General features: G+C 46.3%; 1 protein-coding gene across 5 annotated transcripts in view; it reads left to right on the forward strand.

Annotated features, from left to right (window-relative positions):
* Window positions 1-12,045, forward strand: part of PRKCE (protein kinase C epsilon) — a 508,978-nt gene that overhangs the window by 255,017 nt on the left and 241,916 nt on the right. The gene's annotated exons all lie outside the window — the stretch shown is intronic.

The following is a 12,045-nucleotide window of genomic DNA, read 5'->3' on the forward strand; positions in this document are numbered from 1 at the left end:
CTTTTGGTAACTGAGTTCAAGGGAATGAGTGTGTTTTGGGTTCTTTCTTTCTCCACCAGAGCAGCTTTCTGGGTGGGGGGACATATTGGTGGTAGTATTAGAATAATACCAGTAATAAAAGCAAGCATTTTCCAAAGTACTTTCGTAGTCTCGATGGATCTTTACGGTACTCTGAAAGATAGGCAGGGAGGGTGTGATCCTGGATCAGAGAGCAGATGAGAGGTCAGTGTCCTGCTGGGACCCACACAACTAGTCTGTGACAGATGGAGGACCTATAATCCATGCTTCCGCAGCTGCAGTGGCATTGCCCTCGGAGTGAGCTCCAGGTGTGGCAGGATAAGGGAAGAAGTAGGAAAGACATCACACATGGCCGTCACCCTGTATCTACTGTGCTTCAGGTGTGTGGAGCAGGGGCTCTGCCTTGGGAGTGTAGCCTCCTGCCTGGTGGGTGGAGGGCCACATGCTGCAGGACCCTGATTGTGGAGGGTGAGTCTAAGCCATTGTCAGGGAGAAGGCGTCTGACAGCTCCCAGCAGTGGGGATAATTCAGGAGGCTGCTAGGAGCCTCTCTGGGGACAGTGAGAGACAGGCTTTGCAGGTGGCATGGAGTGGCCTCAGAAATGTACCTTAGAAGCATCTCTTGGCAGAAACCACCACGTGGAGCAGCCGGGACCCCTTCTTGGCCTCTGGCTTCAGCCAGATGGAACTTGAAGGCTTCTAACACAGAGTAGATTTCAAAGGGAAAGCTGTGAAGAGAAAAGAGTCTGTGAGATGAAGGGTTTGGAAATGACAGAATAGGTTAACTTAGCTCAGAAATCTGGAAAGGGGCCATGTGGAGATTGGCAGTCTGCTTCCTGGAAGCCTCCTGGGGGTCACTGACCGACACATGCCAGAGCCTAGAATGAGTGTCCTGCTGAAGTTCAAGCCCACACTTCACTGGGCCACTCTGGGGACACAGCAGTAACATGACGGCATTGTTGAAAATGTGTGGGATTGGTGCTTAGGAACTGCTTTCCTTAATGAAGGCAGCTAGACAAGTACCCTCATCATAGGTGTCTTGTCTGACCCATGGGTTCATGGAGAAGAAGTAAGACAGAGCCTGTGAATGCTTTGTGTAAGGAGAAGGCACAGTCAGACACCAAGGAGGCGCTGCTGAGAAGTGGTTGCTTTTATTCAGTGAGGCAAGAAGTCTTGGCTTCTGGTCCAGACTCTGCTCAGTGGCACACTGGGATTCCGGTGTTCCTTGGATTAGATGATTCTCACTGAGAGCTGCTTAAAGTCTTTGAGGACCAGCCTAATCTCATCAGCCCCAGTTTTCAGGACTTGTGGCTGAAAGACCTACTTCAGGATCAGTAGACTAGTTTCTCTGTCTACCTGTCCATTTTCTCACTCACTCACTCACTCACTCACTCACTCAACAGCTCTAATATATTGAGCACAGCCCTAGACTTCTGGGGCTATAACCTGCAGACATTGCCCCTGCCGCCCAGGTGCTTCATGTATAGTCAAGGAGAGGAGCCAGATGTATAAAGGTTATAGTGCAATACAGTTGTGTATCTCTGTCATGATGATTCCATGACTTTCCTGATAATGCCAGCCAGCCAAAACTTGAGTGTCTATTCCTCAAGTGCTAGAAAAACAGGGATTCTTCCCTCTACCCCATTTAAAAAAAAATTTATTTATTTAATTTATTTATTTTTGGCTGCGTTGGGTCTTCATTGCTGCGCACGGGCTTTCTCTAGCTGCGGCGAGCGGGGGCTACTCTTTGTTGCGGTGCGTGGGCTTCTCATTGCGGTGGCTTCTCTTGTTGCAGAGCATGGGCTCTAGGCGTGCGGGCTTCAGTAGTTGTGGCACGCGGGCTCAGTAGTTGTGGCTCGTGGGCTCAGTAGTTGTGGCTCATGGGCTCTAGGGCGCAGGCTCAGTAGTTGTGGTGCACGGGCTTAGTTGCTCCGTGGCATGTGGGATCTTCCCGGACCAGGGCTCGAACCCGTGTCCCCTGCCTTGGCAGGCAGATTCTCAACCACTGAGCCACCAGGGAAGCCCTCTACCCCATTTTTTTTGATGCAGAATTTGTGGAGGTTTAATTTGTGGCCTACAAACTTAATGGAGTCTAGTACTTTTCTTCCTGGGTAGAAACCATTAACAATGTCAAGAGCTGTTAGTGGATGCAGTTTTTTTTTTTTTTTAATTTTATTTGTTTATTTATTTATTTATTTATTGGTTGTGTTGGGTCTTCGTTTCTGTGCGAGGGCGTTCTCTAGTTGCGGCAAGCGGGGACCACTCTTCATCGCGGTGCACGGGCCTCTCACTATCGTGGCCTCTCTTGTTGGGGAGCACAGGCTCCAGACGCGCAGGCTCAGTAGTTTTGGCTCACGGGCCTAGTTGCTCCGCGGCATGTGGGATCTTCCCAGACCAGGGCTCGAACCCGTGTCCCCTGCATTAGCAGGCAGACTCTCAACTGCTGCGCCACCAGGGAAGCCCCATGGATGCAGTTTTCTCTGCTTGTGTAGCAAAGTGTAATTCACATTCTGGTCCTGAAATAACTTATTGGTGACTTAAGTTATAAATATGCATATATGGTATCATGCTAGGTGCTGTGAGGGCATTAAGGCATTTACTATATAATTATTAGGGAGATAATAAATCCATGTGTGAATTCAAAAAATAATGGTGCAAACCCAGTGGAGGGTAAATGCCAGAGGGCCTAGAATAGCTAATAAGATGGGGGGATGGTAGGTCCTTGGGCTGCCTGTGGGAATACAAGGGGAAGTGACAAGTTCTGTTTGGACACAGTGTTGGATATGTCTTGGGGACATCATAACCAGAGGGCTGGGGGATCTCTGGGCCTGGAGCTGGGAGGAGTGCTCTGTGCTGTAGATCTCAATTTGGGGATTAACATTCAGAGGATGCAATGCCATGATGGTCAAGGAAGTATGTGTAGAAAGAATACGACAGAAAGCCAAGCCAAGGACAGAGCCTGAGGAAGCTCCAAGTGCATGGAACGGACAGAGGGAGACTGACCAGAGGAGCAGGTGTGAGATGCTAGAGTGCAGTGGAGGCTGGTCCCCAAACCAAAGAGCATTTTGAGAACAAAGGGGGTTGTTAACAGTCTCGTATTCAAGAGGGATCAAAATGAGCTGCAGCACCTGTTGGATCCTGGCGTCCTTGGGGAGAGCGGTCTCAAGGGGGAGTCAAGGGCAGAGGCCAGAGTGCACTGGAAAAGAGGAGCAGTGAAGGAGTGGAAAGTGTAGGAAGACCCCACTTTTAGGACTGTAAGGGCAGGAGAGAGCATGGGTGAGAGCTTTCAATATCCCTCCCCAACCCCCAGCCCAAAGGTGGGGGTTATTTTCTGTTGACAGACGAGACTGAGTTCAGGGATGTGAAATAATTTGCCCTGTCCTACATTACTATTATGAACAGAAACTTCCCTCCACCCCAATAAAGGTTATTATTAAAAATGTTTCCAAAACATTTACAAGAAAGAAAGTGGCAAAGTGGGGATTCAAATCCTAATATACCTGGCTCTGAAGTCTAAGTCTTTGCTACTCAGAGTGTAGTCTGGGGGCCGGTAACATGGGCATCACCTGGGACCTGGTTAGAAATGCACATTCTCATATCCCACCCAGACCTACTCAGACTGCATCTTAACAAGATTCAGGTGATGCACATGCACATTGAAGTGTGAGAGGCACCGCTCTGGGCTTTCCGCTCTACCATGTTTTAGTAATCCAGGTATCAGGTAAGGAGGACATGAATTATCAAGTTGACATAAAAGCAGAGAAATGGGTGGGAGAGGCATGCAACTTCCTCCTTTCCCTGAGTGGCACAAGACATCTACATGTCCTCAGCTGACCATCTAAAGCTCATCTTCACCATGAAGGGCATCCACTGGCCCCTAAGGCTTTCCATAGAGCCTGGGAGGGGCCTGCTTCACCATAGTATGATGGAGCACATTGGGCTTTGAGTAAGCTTTGCTACATTTTAATTAACAGCCATTTTCTCCAAATAATAATGCAGATGCAAAGGAAGCGAAACACCCTTTCAGTCGCTTGCATAATTAAGCTGCATAGATTAGTCTGATCTTTGCTCCCTCTCCAAGGGAAGATAACTCACATGCATGGAGATTTGCTCAGATGTTTTGCTTCTCAAGGATTCAGTAACTGCCTACCTGTGATGTTTTTTAATTACAGCAGTCTGCTCTTTGAATACTTGTTTTTGAATGAGTGCTCCCTTCAAGGTTCTGTTTGGTCCCTTCTCTCCTGTACCTAAAACAACCAAACCACATGCCAAACGCCAAGAGAATCTAAACCCATGGTTCCTTCTTCCTGTGGGCACACTTTCTTTTTCTCACCTTTACTTTCTGTTTCTTGGAGGTTATGTAGTTCAGTGTTTTCATGAGTTGGTTGTGAAATGAATTTAGTGAGTCTCAACCAATGTTTTAAAAAAATATACAAAATGAAATAGAACATATCAAAGTGCATCACCTGCAGTAGGGGCACCAAATGTTTTGTGAAACTTCTGTTTCAGTTATGTAAATGTGCATATCCTGAGTTTCAGTGCAAAGATGGTTTCCATCCTACGGGTCACTGTCAAAAAGTATGAGAGCCACTGATCCATTTCAGTGGTTCCCTATTTATAGAATCATTGAAATCATAGAATGTTTTTCAATTACCTATTTCCAGGCCAATTTCCACCCTTTGGTTTCAGTAATCTGTATTTAAAAGCATTCCCAGAGATTCTAACCATCAACCATGTTTAAGATCTGCTGGTGTGGTTCAAACTCCCACCCCAAGGAGGATTCCCTTTAATATTATTTCTGGCAGGTGACACTCAAGCCTCTGGGTGCCAGCATTCTCTCCCTATTCACACCAAGCATACGTATGAGGAGCCTAATTTGTGAGCACGCTTCCCCGAAGAACAACACGCAGCCCCGGCCTTGTGGGATGTGCCTTCTCGTTAGAAACTTCTGGGGACTGATCCAAATCCAGCTTGCCCGCAGCTTTCATTCTTGCAGGCTCCAGTGGTCAATCCCCTGGAGTTCTACAGAGCACATCTGTCATGTCCTCCACACTGACAGCCCTTCAGAGACTAAAGAGCAGCTTTTATTTTCTCCTACAGCTTCCTTTTCTCAAGCGAAGTAATTCTAGGGTCTTAAAGCGTCCTTTATCAGTTACAGTAGCAATACTCTTCCTCATCCTACTTTAGCATCTCTGAACTACTCTTGTCGAAAGGAGAACACAGTTCACTGAATACAGTGTAAACAGCGCTGTGAGTCAGGAGTTCCACTTCTGTTAGAACCAGTGATGTGACCCTGGACAAGCCACCTCGTCTCTCTGGTCCTGGGTTTCCTCATTTGTCTAGTGAGGCTGCTTGGCTGAGTGACCCACTTTACAAAGTTCTGGTTTTAGCATTAACTGGGAGGAGGGTAAATGTCTCTCAACAGAAAATATGATTCTCATTTCATGTTAAAGTCAACAAGCCATAATCAGATTAGGAATTTTTTGAGAGTCCGTAGGGTCTTTCATTGATGGCAATTTAATCAAGTGGTGCTTTTATTGGCTTGTCACACATGGGAAGGAATGAATACCATGCATAGCTCTCCAGAAGCACCCAGCTCTTAGGGATTACACATGCACACCCAATAGAGAACCCTTTCTTGGGCTTCCCTCCTCAAATTTCTATTTTCCCTTATGATCAGCCCCTGAAAAAGTATCCTTTTGCTAGAATTTACCATAGTGTGTTTTAGACTGAAGAGATTATTGTTCTTTCCTTACCCTGAAGTTTTATGCAAAATAATTTAAAGTAATGGAGGACTAGGGCATGCTGTCCTTTCAGCCCAATGAGAGTCTTCATTTTTTGTTTTATTTTGTTTTAACAATAATTAGATTTAAAAGAAAATGTCCAGCCAGTGCATCTGTTGTTGTTGGCCTCTAAGCACATCTTAGGGATCCAGGGCATGAATTTGCAAGAAGGAAGGTTTTAAATATTAATAAGATTGGGAATTGGCTCTTCTGTATGAGCATTTTAGAATTCACTAAAGCTCTGGTGAACCCTGAAGAACTCAGCTCCTCCTCATTAGAGAGTGAGGTTCCCTGGGGGCCTTTCTAGGAGCAAGTGCTTTCTACCCGACACGTGAACAAAGGACAAATGAAAGGCGTTTGAGCCTCCTAGAGGTGGATGTAGATGTTCAAGCCTCGCCCAGGTTTTACTCAACCCACACGAGCTCTTCCGCGTTTGCCGATTAGCTCGGCAGAGGGTGGTGCTGGTGGGGCTAAGTCATGGCCTTGTTTTGGTGTCACTGAGTTACGTGTGACCTTGGTCTCAAGAGGGAAATGGCAAGAGATGTGGGTGGACGGCGGGCTATGTCCCACGCCCACCCCCGTGGTGACTTCTGCAGCACCTGCACCCTCTTAGAACGAAATTGACATCAGCCAGGAAAAAGTAGGGACGATTTTCTGAATTTGTCTGAGGGAGCTTACCACTTATGGTGAAAAGAGGGCAGAATTTGGAGGGTATGGTTCTGGGGCTCACGTGAGAAGAGATGGTTTTATTGAGAAGGAGCTCTGTGGACACAGAGAACGACCGATGTGGTATCTGGTGGGTTTTGTGTTGGTCTTGTCTGTCGCTACTTATTTTTTCTTTAAAGTTATCTAGGATGCGGAGTTCTTAGGACAGGAGAGAGCAATAGCTTTCTTTGTATTGAGGAAATTTCTTACTTTAGAAAGGTAAGTGTGTAGGAATAATGTTTTATCTGGGCAATTTTCACATCCTCTCACATTGAGGGTTTCTTTAGCCAAATAGAGAATCTTAGATGCTCTGTTCTTTTAAAGGAGCATCATAGCCAAACACGGTAAAGACTCATTACAGAGTGTCTGTTATTCGTAAATTTACTTAATATTGCAGATAAAACTTCATATGCTAGCTGTAGAAGAGGTAGGTGGAGCATTTCGTTCCCCACCGTGAGTGGGAAGTTTGTAAGGATGGCTTTAGCTTTATCTCTTAATGTCTAGTCTCTAACAAGACTTCTCTGACTCTTTTTCAAAATTGTAACTCATTTATTTTTAGTGAAGCTCTGATCGTTGTACCAGACAGTGCTTATCAACAACACACATTTGAGATTAAGCCTCTCCTATTCAGCTAACATTTTGCAAGGACAGTGGAGGAAAACAGGACCAGAATCAAGAAGCACCTGGACTTGTTAAAGGGTCAGGGTAAAGGTAGCTGTTACCGTTGGTGTTATTAAGGCCTGTGCTTGCAAAACACAGGCTTAAATGACAGCTATAAAAGACCACGTAGGATTAAAGACCCGAAAAGGGTTGAGACAATAAATGCAATTGGAGGAGAGAAAAGTCAACCGTATAAATTATTTTTAGGTTTCTATAGTTCCTTTAAAACCAGGTGATTCAAATTCAGCTCAGATCCCTGAAGCTTTCATGGTTGTGTATAGTAAACCAATCTGCCCACCAACCGGAAAGTCAAGGCACTTGTAGGAATTACTTTCTGTGGGCCAGATTTATTGCTGGCTTGAGTCCTCCATGGTGGGCAGGCGAAGGCTGGGGGCAGAGGTGAGGCACACAGGAGCATGGTAGGGGGCCCAGGTTGGCAAGGGGGCAGGACAAGGAAGGCAGAAGCCAAGTCCTCAGAGCCTGGCCTACGTATGAGTCCGTCTGTGTTTTGCGGACTATGTCATACAGAACATCTGAGGTTGAAGTTTTCACAGCTCCTTTCAGGGCCCAAGTTATGTTCCCCTTTCTTGTCAAACAGTCATTGTCTTCAAGGGGAGGCAGAACTGAAAAGCTAAACAACAAGGCAAGATCTATGATGTGAACACACACACACACACACACACACACACACACACACACACACTCCTAAGAGGAAATACTTCAGAATACATAGTGTTGTGTTTGGATGGTAGAGTTTTGAATGATTTTTCTTTCATTCTTGTTCAGTTTGCCAGATTTTCTTTAATAATCTTGTATAGTATTTATGATGAAAAGACTATTAAAAGGTAGCTATTTAAGAGATGTCACAGTAGATGAAAATGAACACCAGAGAGGGTGGCACGCACAGTGCGTGGGCCAGCGCCATTGTGGGCTGAAGCCTGGGAAGGCGTCTGTGGACGGGAAATGCGGGCCGGGGCGGAAAGGGCCGCAGGCGGAGAGCGTAGCAGCTTCAGGGGTGTGGAGGCGCTCGCCTGGGCAGAGCTGGCGGGATATGGCAGCGGCCGGAGTGTCACAGCTGGGCTGGACAGCCACCCAGAGAGCGTGTCGGAACAGTTAGGCCTGGAGCCAGCCCATTTGGGTTTGATAAGGTGGTTTATGTAAATGAAGGGTGTTATACGGAAACAGCTGGTTTCACTTTAGTTTAACTGAAAACAAGAGAACATCAGGGTTGGGGAGACGAGAGGGGGGAGGTGGGTGGACAGAGGGGAGAAGAGACGATGAGCTGGGCTTGTGGGATGAGGCAGTGCAGGCAGCCTGTCCGGGGAGTGAAGGCAGGCAGACAGGTGTCAGCATCAGTTTAGCTGAGAAGACCAGGCATGGGCAGGCTGAGCCAGGTCCTCCAGGCCCGGCTTGGCCTCAGAGGTCCCCTTCCTTGCCAGAGCTCGGGATCTCCAAATTACTTGGCGATGGAGACCACAGGAAAGCCAGTGTTTGTGAAGGTGTCTGCCTTCTACCCTCCAGTCTCACTTGATTTGCTACCTTTCCACTGAAGTGTGTGTTTATGCCTTGTTTCTGGCTTGAATTGGGGAACCCTCCTCCTCTGGGGGAGCCCACGCCTCTCCTCCCTCTTTCCTGGGGTGAGCCGGCACCCAAGGGTGCTCAGTGGTGTCAGGCTCACACTTTGGATAATGCTGAGAAAATCTGGGGTGGGCAAGGCAGAAGACAAAGGCCATGGAAGAGTAAGGAGGCAGCCCAAGAGAACACAGATTGTTGTCAGGAACCGCCTTTTTAAAAAAAATCCAGGCCTTCTGTGGCTGTAGGGCGAGCGCCCGAGAAAAGCACGAAGTAAACAGCCTGCGGACACTTGTCACAGCCTGTGTGGCGTCCTTCTGACAAATGAGAGCAGAGGAAATAAATGAAAGAACCTCTCCAAAAGAGGTAAACAAACACGTGTGTGAAGTCTTCACTGTTCAGGCGAGCACTAGTGAGACCTTTAGGTATGGAAAGGAGGCGGGTGGTTGGGTGGAGGGAGGACTCAGGAACTGGCTCCACTCATCCTGACCCTGCCCGTTGCTGAGTGACCTCGGGCTGGCCGGCGCATCTCCTCTTCCTCGTTTCCACATGCAGGCACGGTGGGCCCGGCCAGTGCAGATACAACCCTGCCCTCTTAATCTCCTGTAGCCCCGAGGCTGGTAGGACAAGAACTTGTAGCCCCCCCTGGAAGGTAAGGACACAGCTTCACTCTTTGACAGTCAAGCAGGGACAGAGCAATCTCACAATCAAGTTTCTCTTTGACAAGAGAAAAACTTTGCTCCTAAGATCTCATGGAGGGGAGAGTAAAGTGACATTAGCTTGAGGCTAAAAATTTAGAAGATGAGTATACACTAAGGCCTCAGCTTGAGACTTTCTAACTGTCCAATAATTAACTAAATGGCAGAATGTAAAATGGGCAGCTGTTTTGGAAAACATTCTCAAACGATTACACATAGAGTTACCGTGTGACCCAGCAATTCCACGCCCAGGTATATTCCCAAGAGAAATGAGAACATATGTTCACACAAAAACTTGTAATGTTTACAGTAGCATTCTTCATAATGATCAAAAAACAGAGATGATTCAAATGCCCAACAACTGTTGAGTGGATAAATAAAATGTGGAATATTCATACAAGGGACTCTTATGGAGCTGTAGAAAAGAATGAAGTACTGATACATACAACACCATGGATGAACCTTGAAAATATTGTGTGTGAATAAAAGAAACCAGACACATAAGACCATGTGTTGTATGATTTGGCTTATATGAAACGTCCCAAATAAGGAGGACTATAGAGACAGAAAGCAGATTCGTGGTTGCCTAGGCTGGAGGTGGGGAATTGGAGGGTTGGGTGTGATAGTTAAAAGGTAGGTTTCTTTTTGAGGTGAGGAAAGTGTTCTAATATGGACTGTGGTTATGGTTGCACGTATCTGTCAGTATACCAAAAAAAAAAACCAAAACCCACCGAATTGTGCAGTTAAAATGAATGAACTTATGGTATGTGAATTATAGTTGGCTCTTCATATGGGGGTGCAATGGGGTTCTGTATCTTCAGACTCAACCAAGCAATTGGAAATTCCATCCGCAACTGGTTGAATACACAGGTGCAGGAACTCCCTGGATACGGTGGACCAACCGTACTACACCATTTTACATAAGGGACTTGGACATCCATGGATTTTGGTATCTGTGGCAGGTCCTGGTACCAATCCTCCATGAATACAGAGAGACAAATGTATATCTCAAAGTTGTTTTTTAAAAAAATCAACCAAATGTCCCTGCCTCCATCCTACTCCTTCTGTCCTGCCCCCACTCCCCCTCCCCTACCCCACCCCATGCACATGCCTGTAATTAGGCTTTTCCAGCCACCAGCCAGGCTCTCAGCTCTTCCCTGCTGAGCTGAGGAGACAAGAGGCTCGCTCACTATAAGACGTAAGTGCAATGCAAGGAAGTCTACAGATAGCCCAGCCCTAAAAAATTTAACCTAAAAATATTGTCACACAGTAGATGGATTGGGCAGAGGTCTTCAGTGAACCAAAGGAGACTGAAGAATATGGGCCAAAGTGTCGGGAGGGGGTACTTTACACTGCAAAGTCCTGAGTAGAATTCCTGAAGTTCTTGTGGAGACTTGGTACCCAGGAGAAATGTATGCAGAGTTGGAGCTGCTGAAATTCTTACAGCTTCTGAGAGGAACTATGGCCAAGGATTATAGAAAATAAAAATGAATAAGGTACAGTGTCATAAAAAGGGTTAACAGGGTCCTCTTAAAGGAAAAGATGGGGAAAATGGTGATGGTTTGACATTAATTGAGCACTTATTCCATGTCAGGCACTGTTTTATAAGTTTTGTATGTATTAGCGTATTTGTTCCTCACAAGAAGCCAATGAGTTATTTGCTATCACTATCCCCATTTTCTAGATTAGGAAATTCAGTCACAAGTAGTTGGGTCACTTGCCCAAGGTCATACAGCTGGTAAGTGGTAGAACTGAAGGAAATTGCCAGGGTGGTCCTAGTGGCCAGAGCCCCTGGGCCCACTGTGAGCAGCTTCATTCAGTTACCTCTATGTGCTGAGCAAACATTATCACTTTTCACACACCCCATTCTGTAACAAAGGTGGAGTTACAGAATGCCAGAGCCCTTCTGTGAGACCTTTGAGGGGAGACCTAGGGTTGTCTTCATTTTGATCTCTCTTCCTGGTGTGATGCCTGCCGGCTTATAGAAAGGGCTCAATACATATTTATTGCCTTGGACTGAGTTAATTTGGATGTATAATAAATGGAGGCAGTTAACTGATTTCTACATTGTTTTTGATATTTGGTTTAGTAGTGGGCATAGAATTATCATTATAAAAATATTTATCCATATATGCCCTTATATAAAGGAAATGACTAAGGTTCAAATGAGATTACAGGGGGCAGGTGCTCCGAGATCTCAAAAACAAACCCTTTCTGCATTGGGGACTTCTTCCTCCTTGGGACTTGATTTTCTTAAGGGTACCCCATGGTGTGAATGTGGTTGCTAATGAGCTGATGTCCCTCTGGGAGGTCAAGTTGAAAGATCTGGGGTGGAGATGGCATGAGTGTCTCTCTGTTGACATCAGTTTGAGGTTGACTCTGATCCTGGGGGATTGCTGTGGCCTGGAGAATTAAAATCCATGGAACTGGTTCAGGACACACCAGTTAAGACCTACTACAAAGGCGCTGTCCCCAAGGAACCCTCTGGATTGGTGTGAATTGCTTTTCCTATACTTTCCATTGCCCAGCTTTCAGGCAAGAGGTGACTAGGCATTATGAAAAGGAGAGTCCCGTCTCTTGGTTCCCTTGTCCTGCAGCTCTGCCCTGCAC

Source organism: Eubalaena glacialis, chromosome 14, assembly GCF_028564815.1.
Source record: "Eubalaena glacialis isolate mEubGla1 chromosome 14, mEubGla1.1.hap2.+ XY, whole genome shotgun sequence".
Classification (NCBI taxonomy): domain Eukaryota; kingdom Metazoa; phylum Chordata; class Mammalia; order Artiodactyla; family Balaenidae; genus Eubalaena; species Eubalaena glacialis.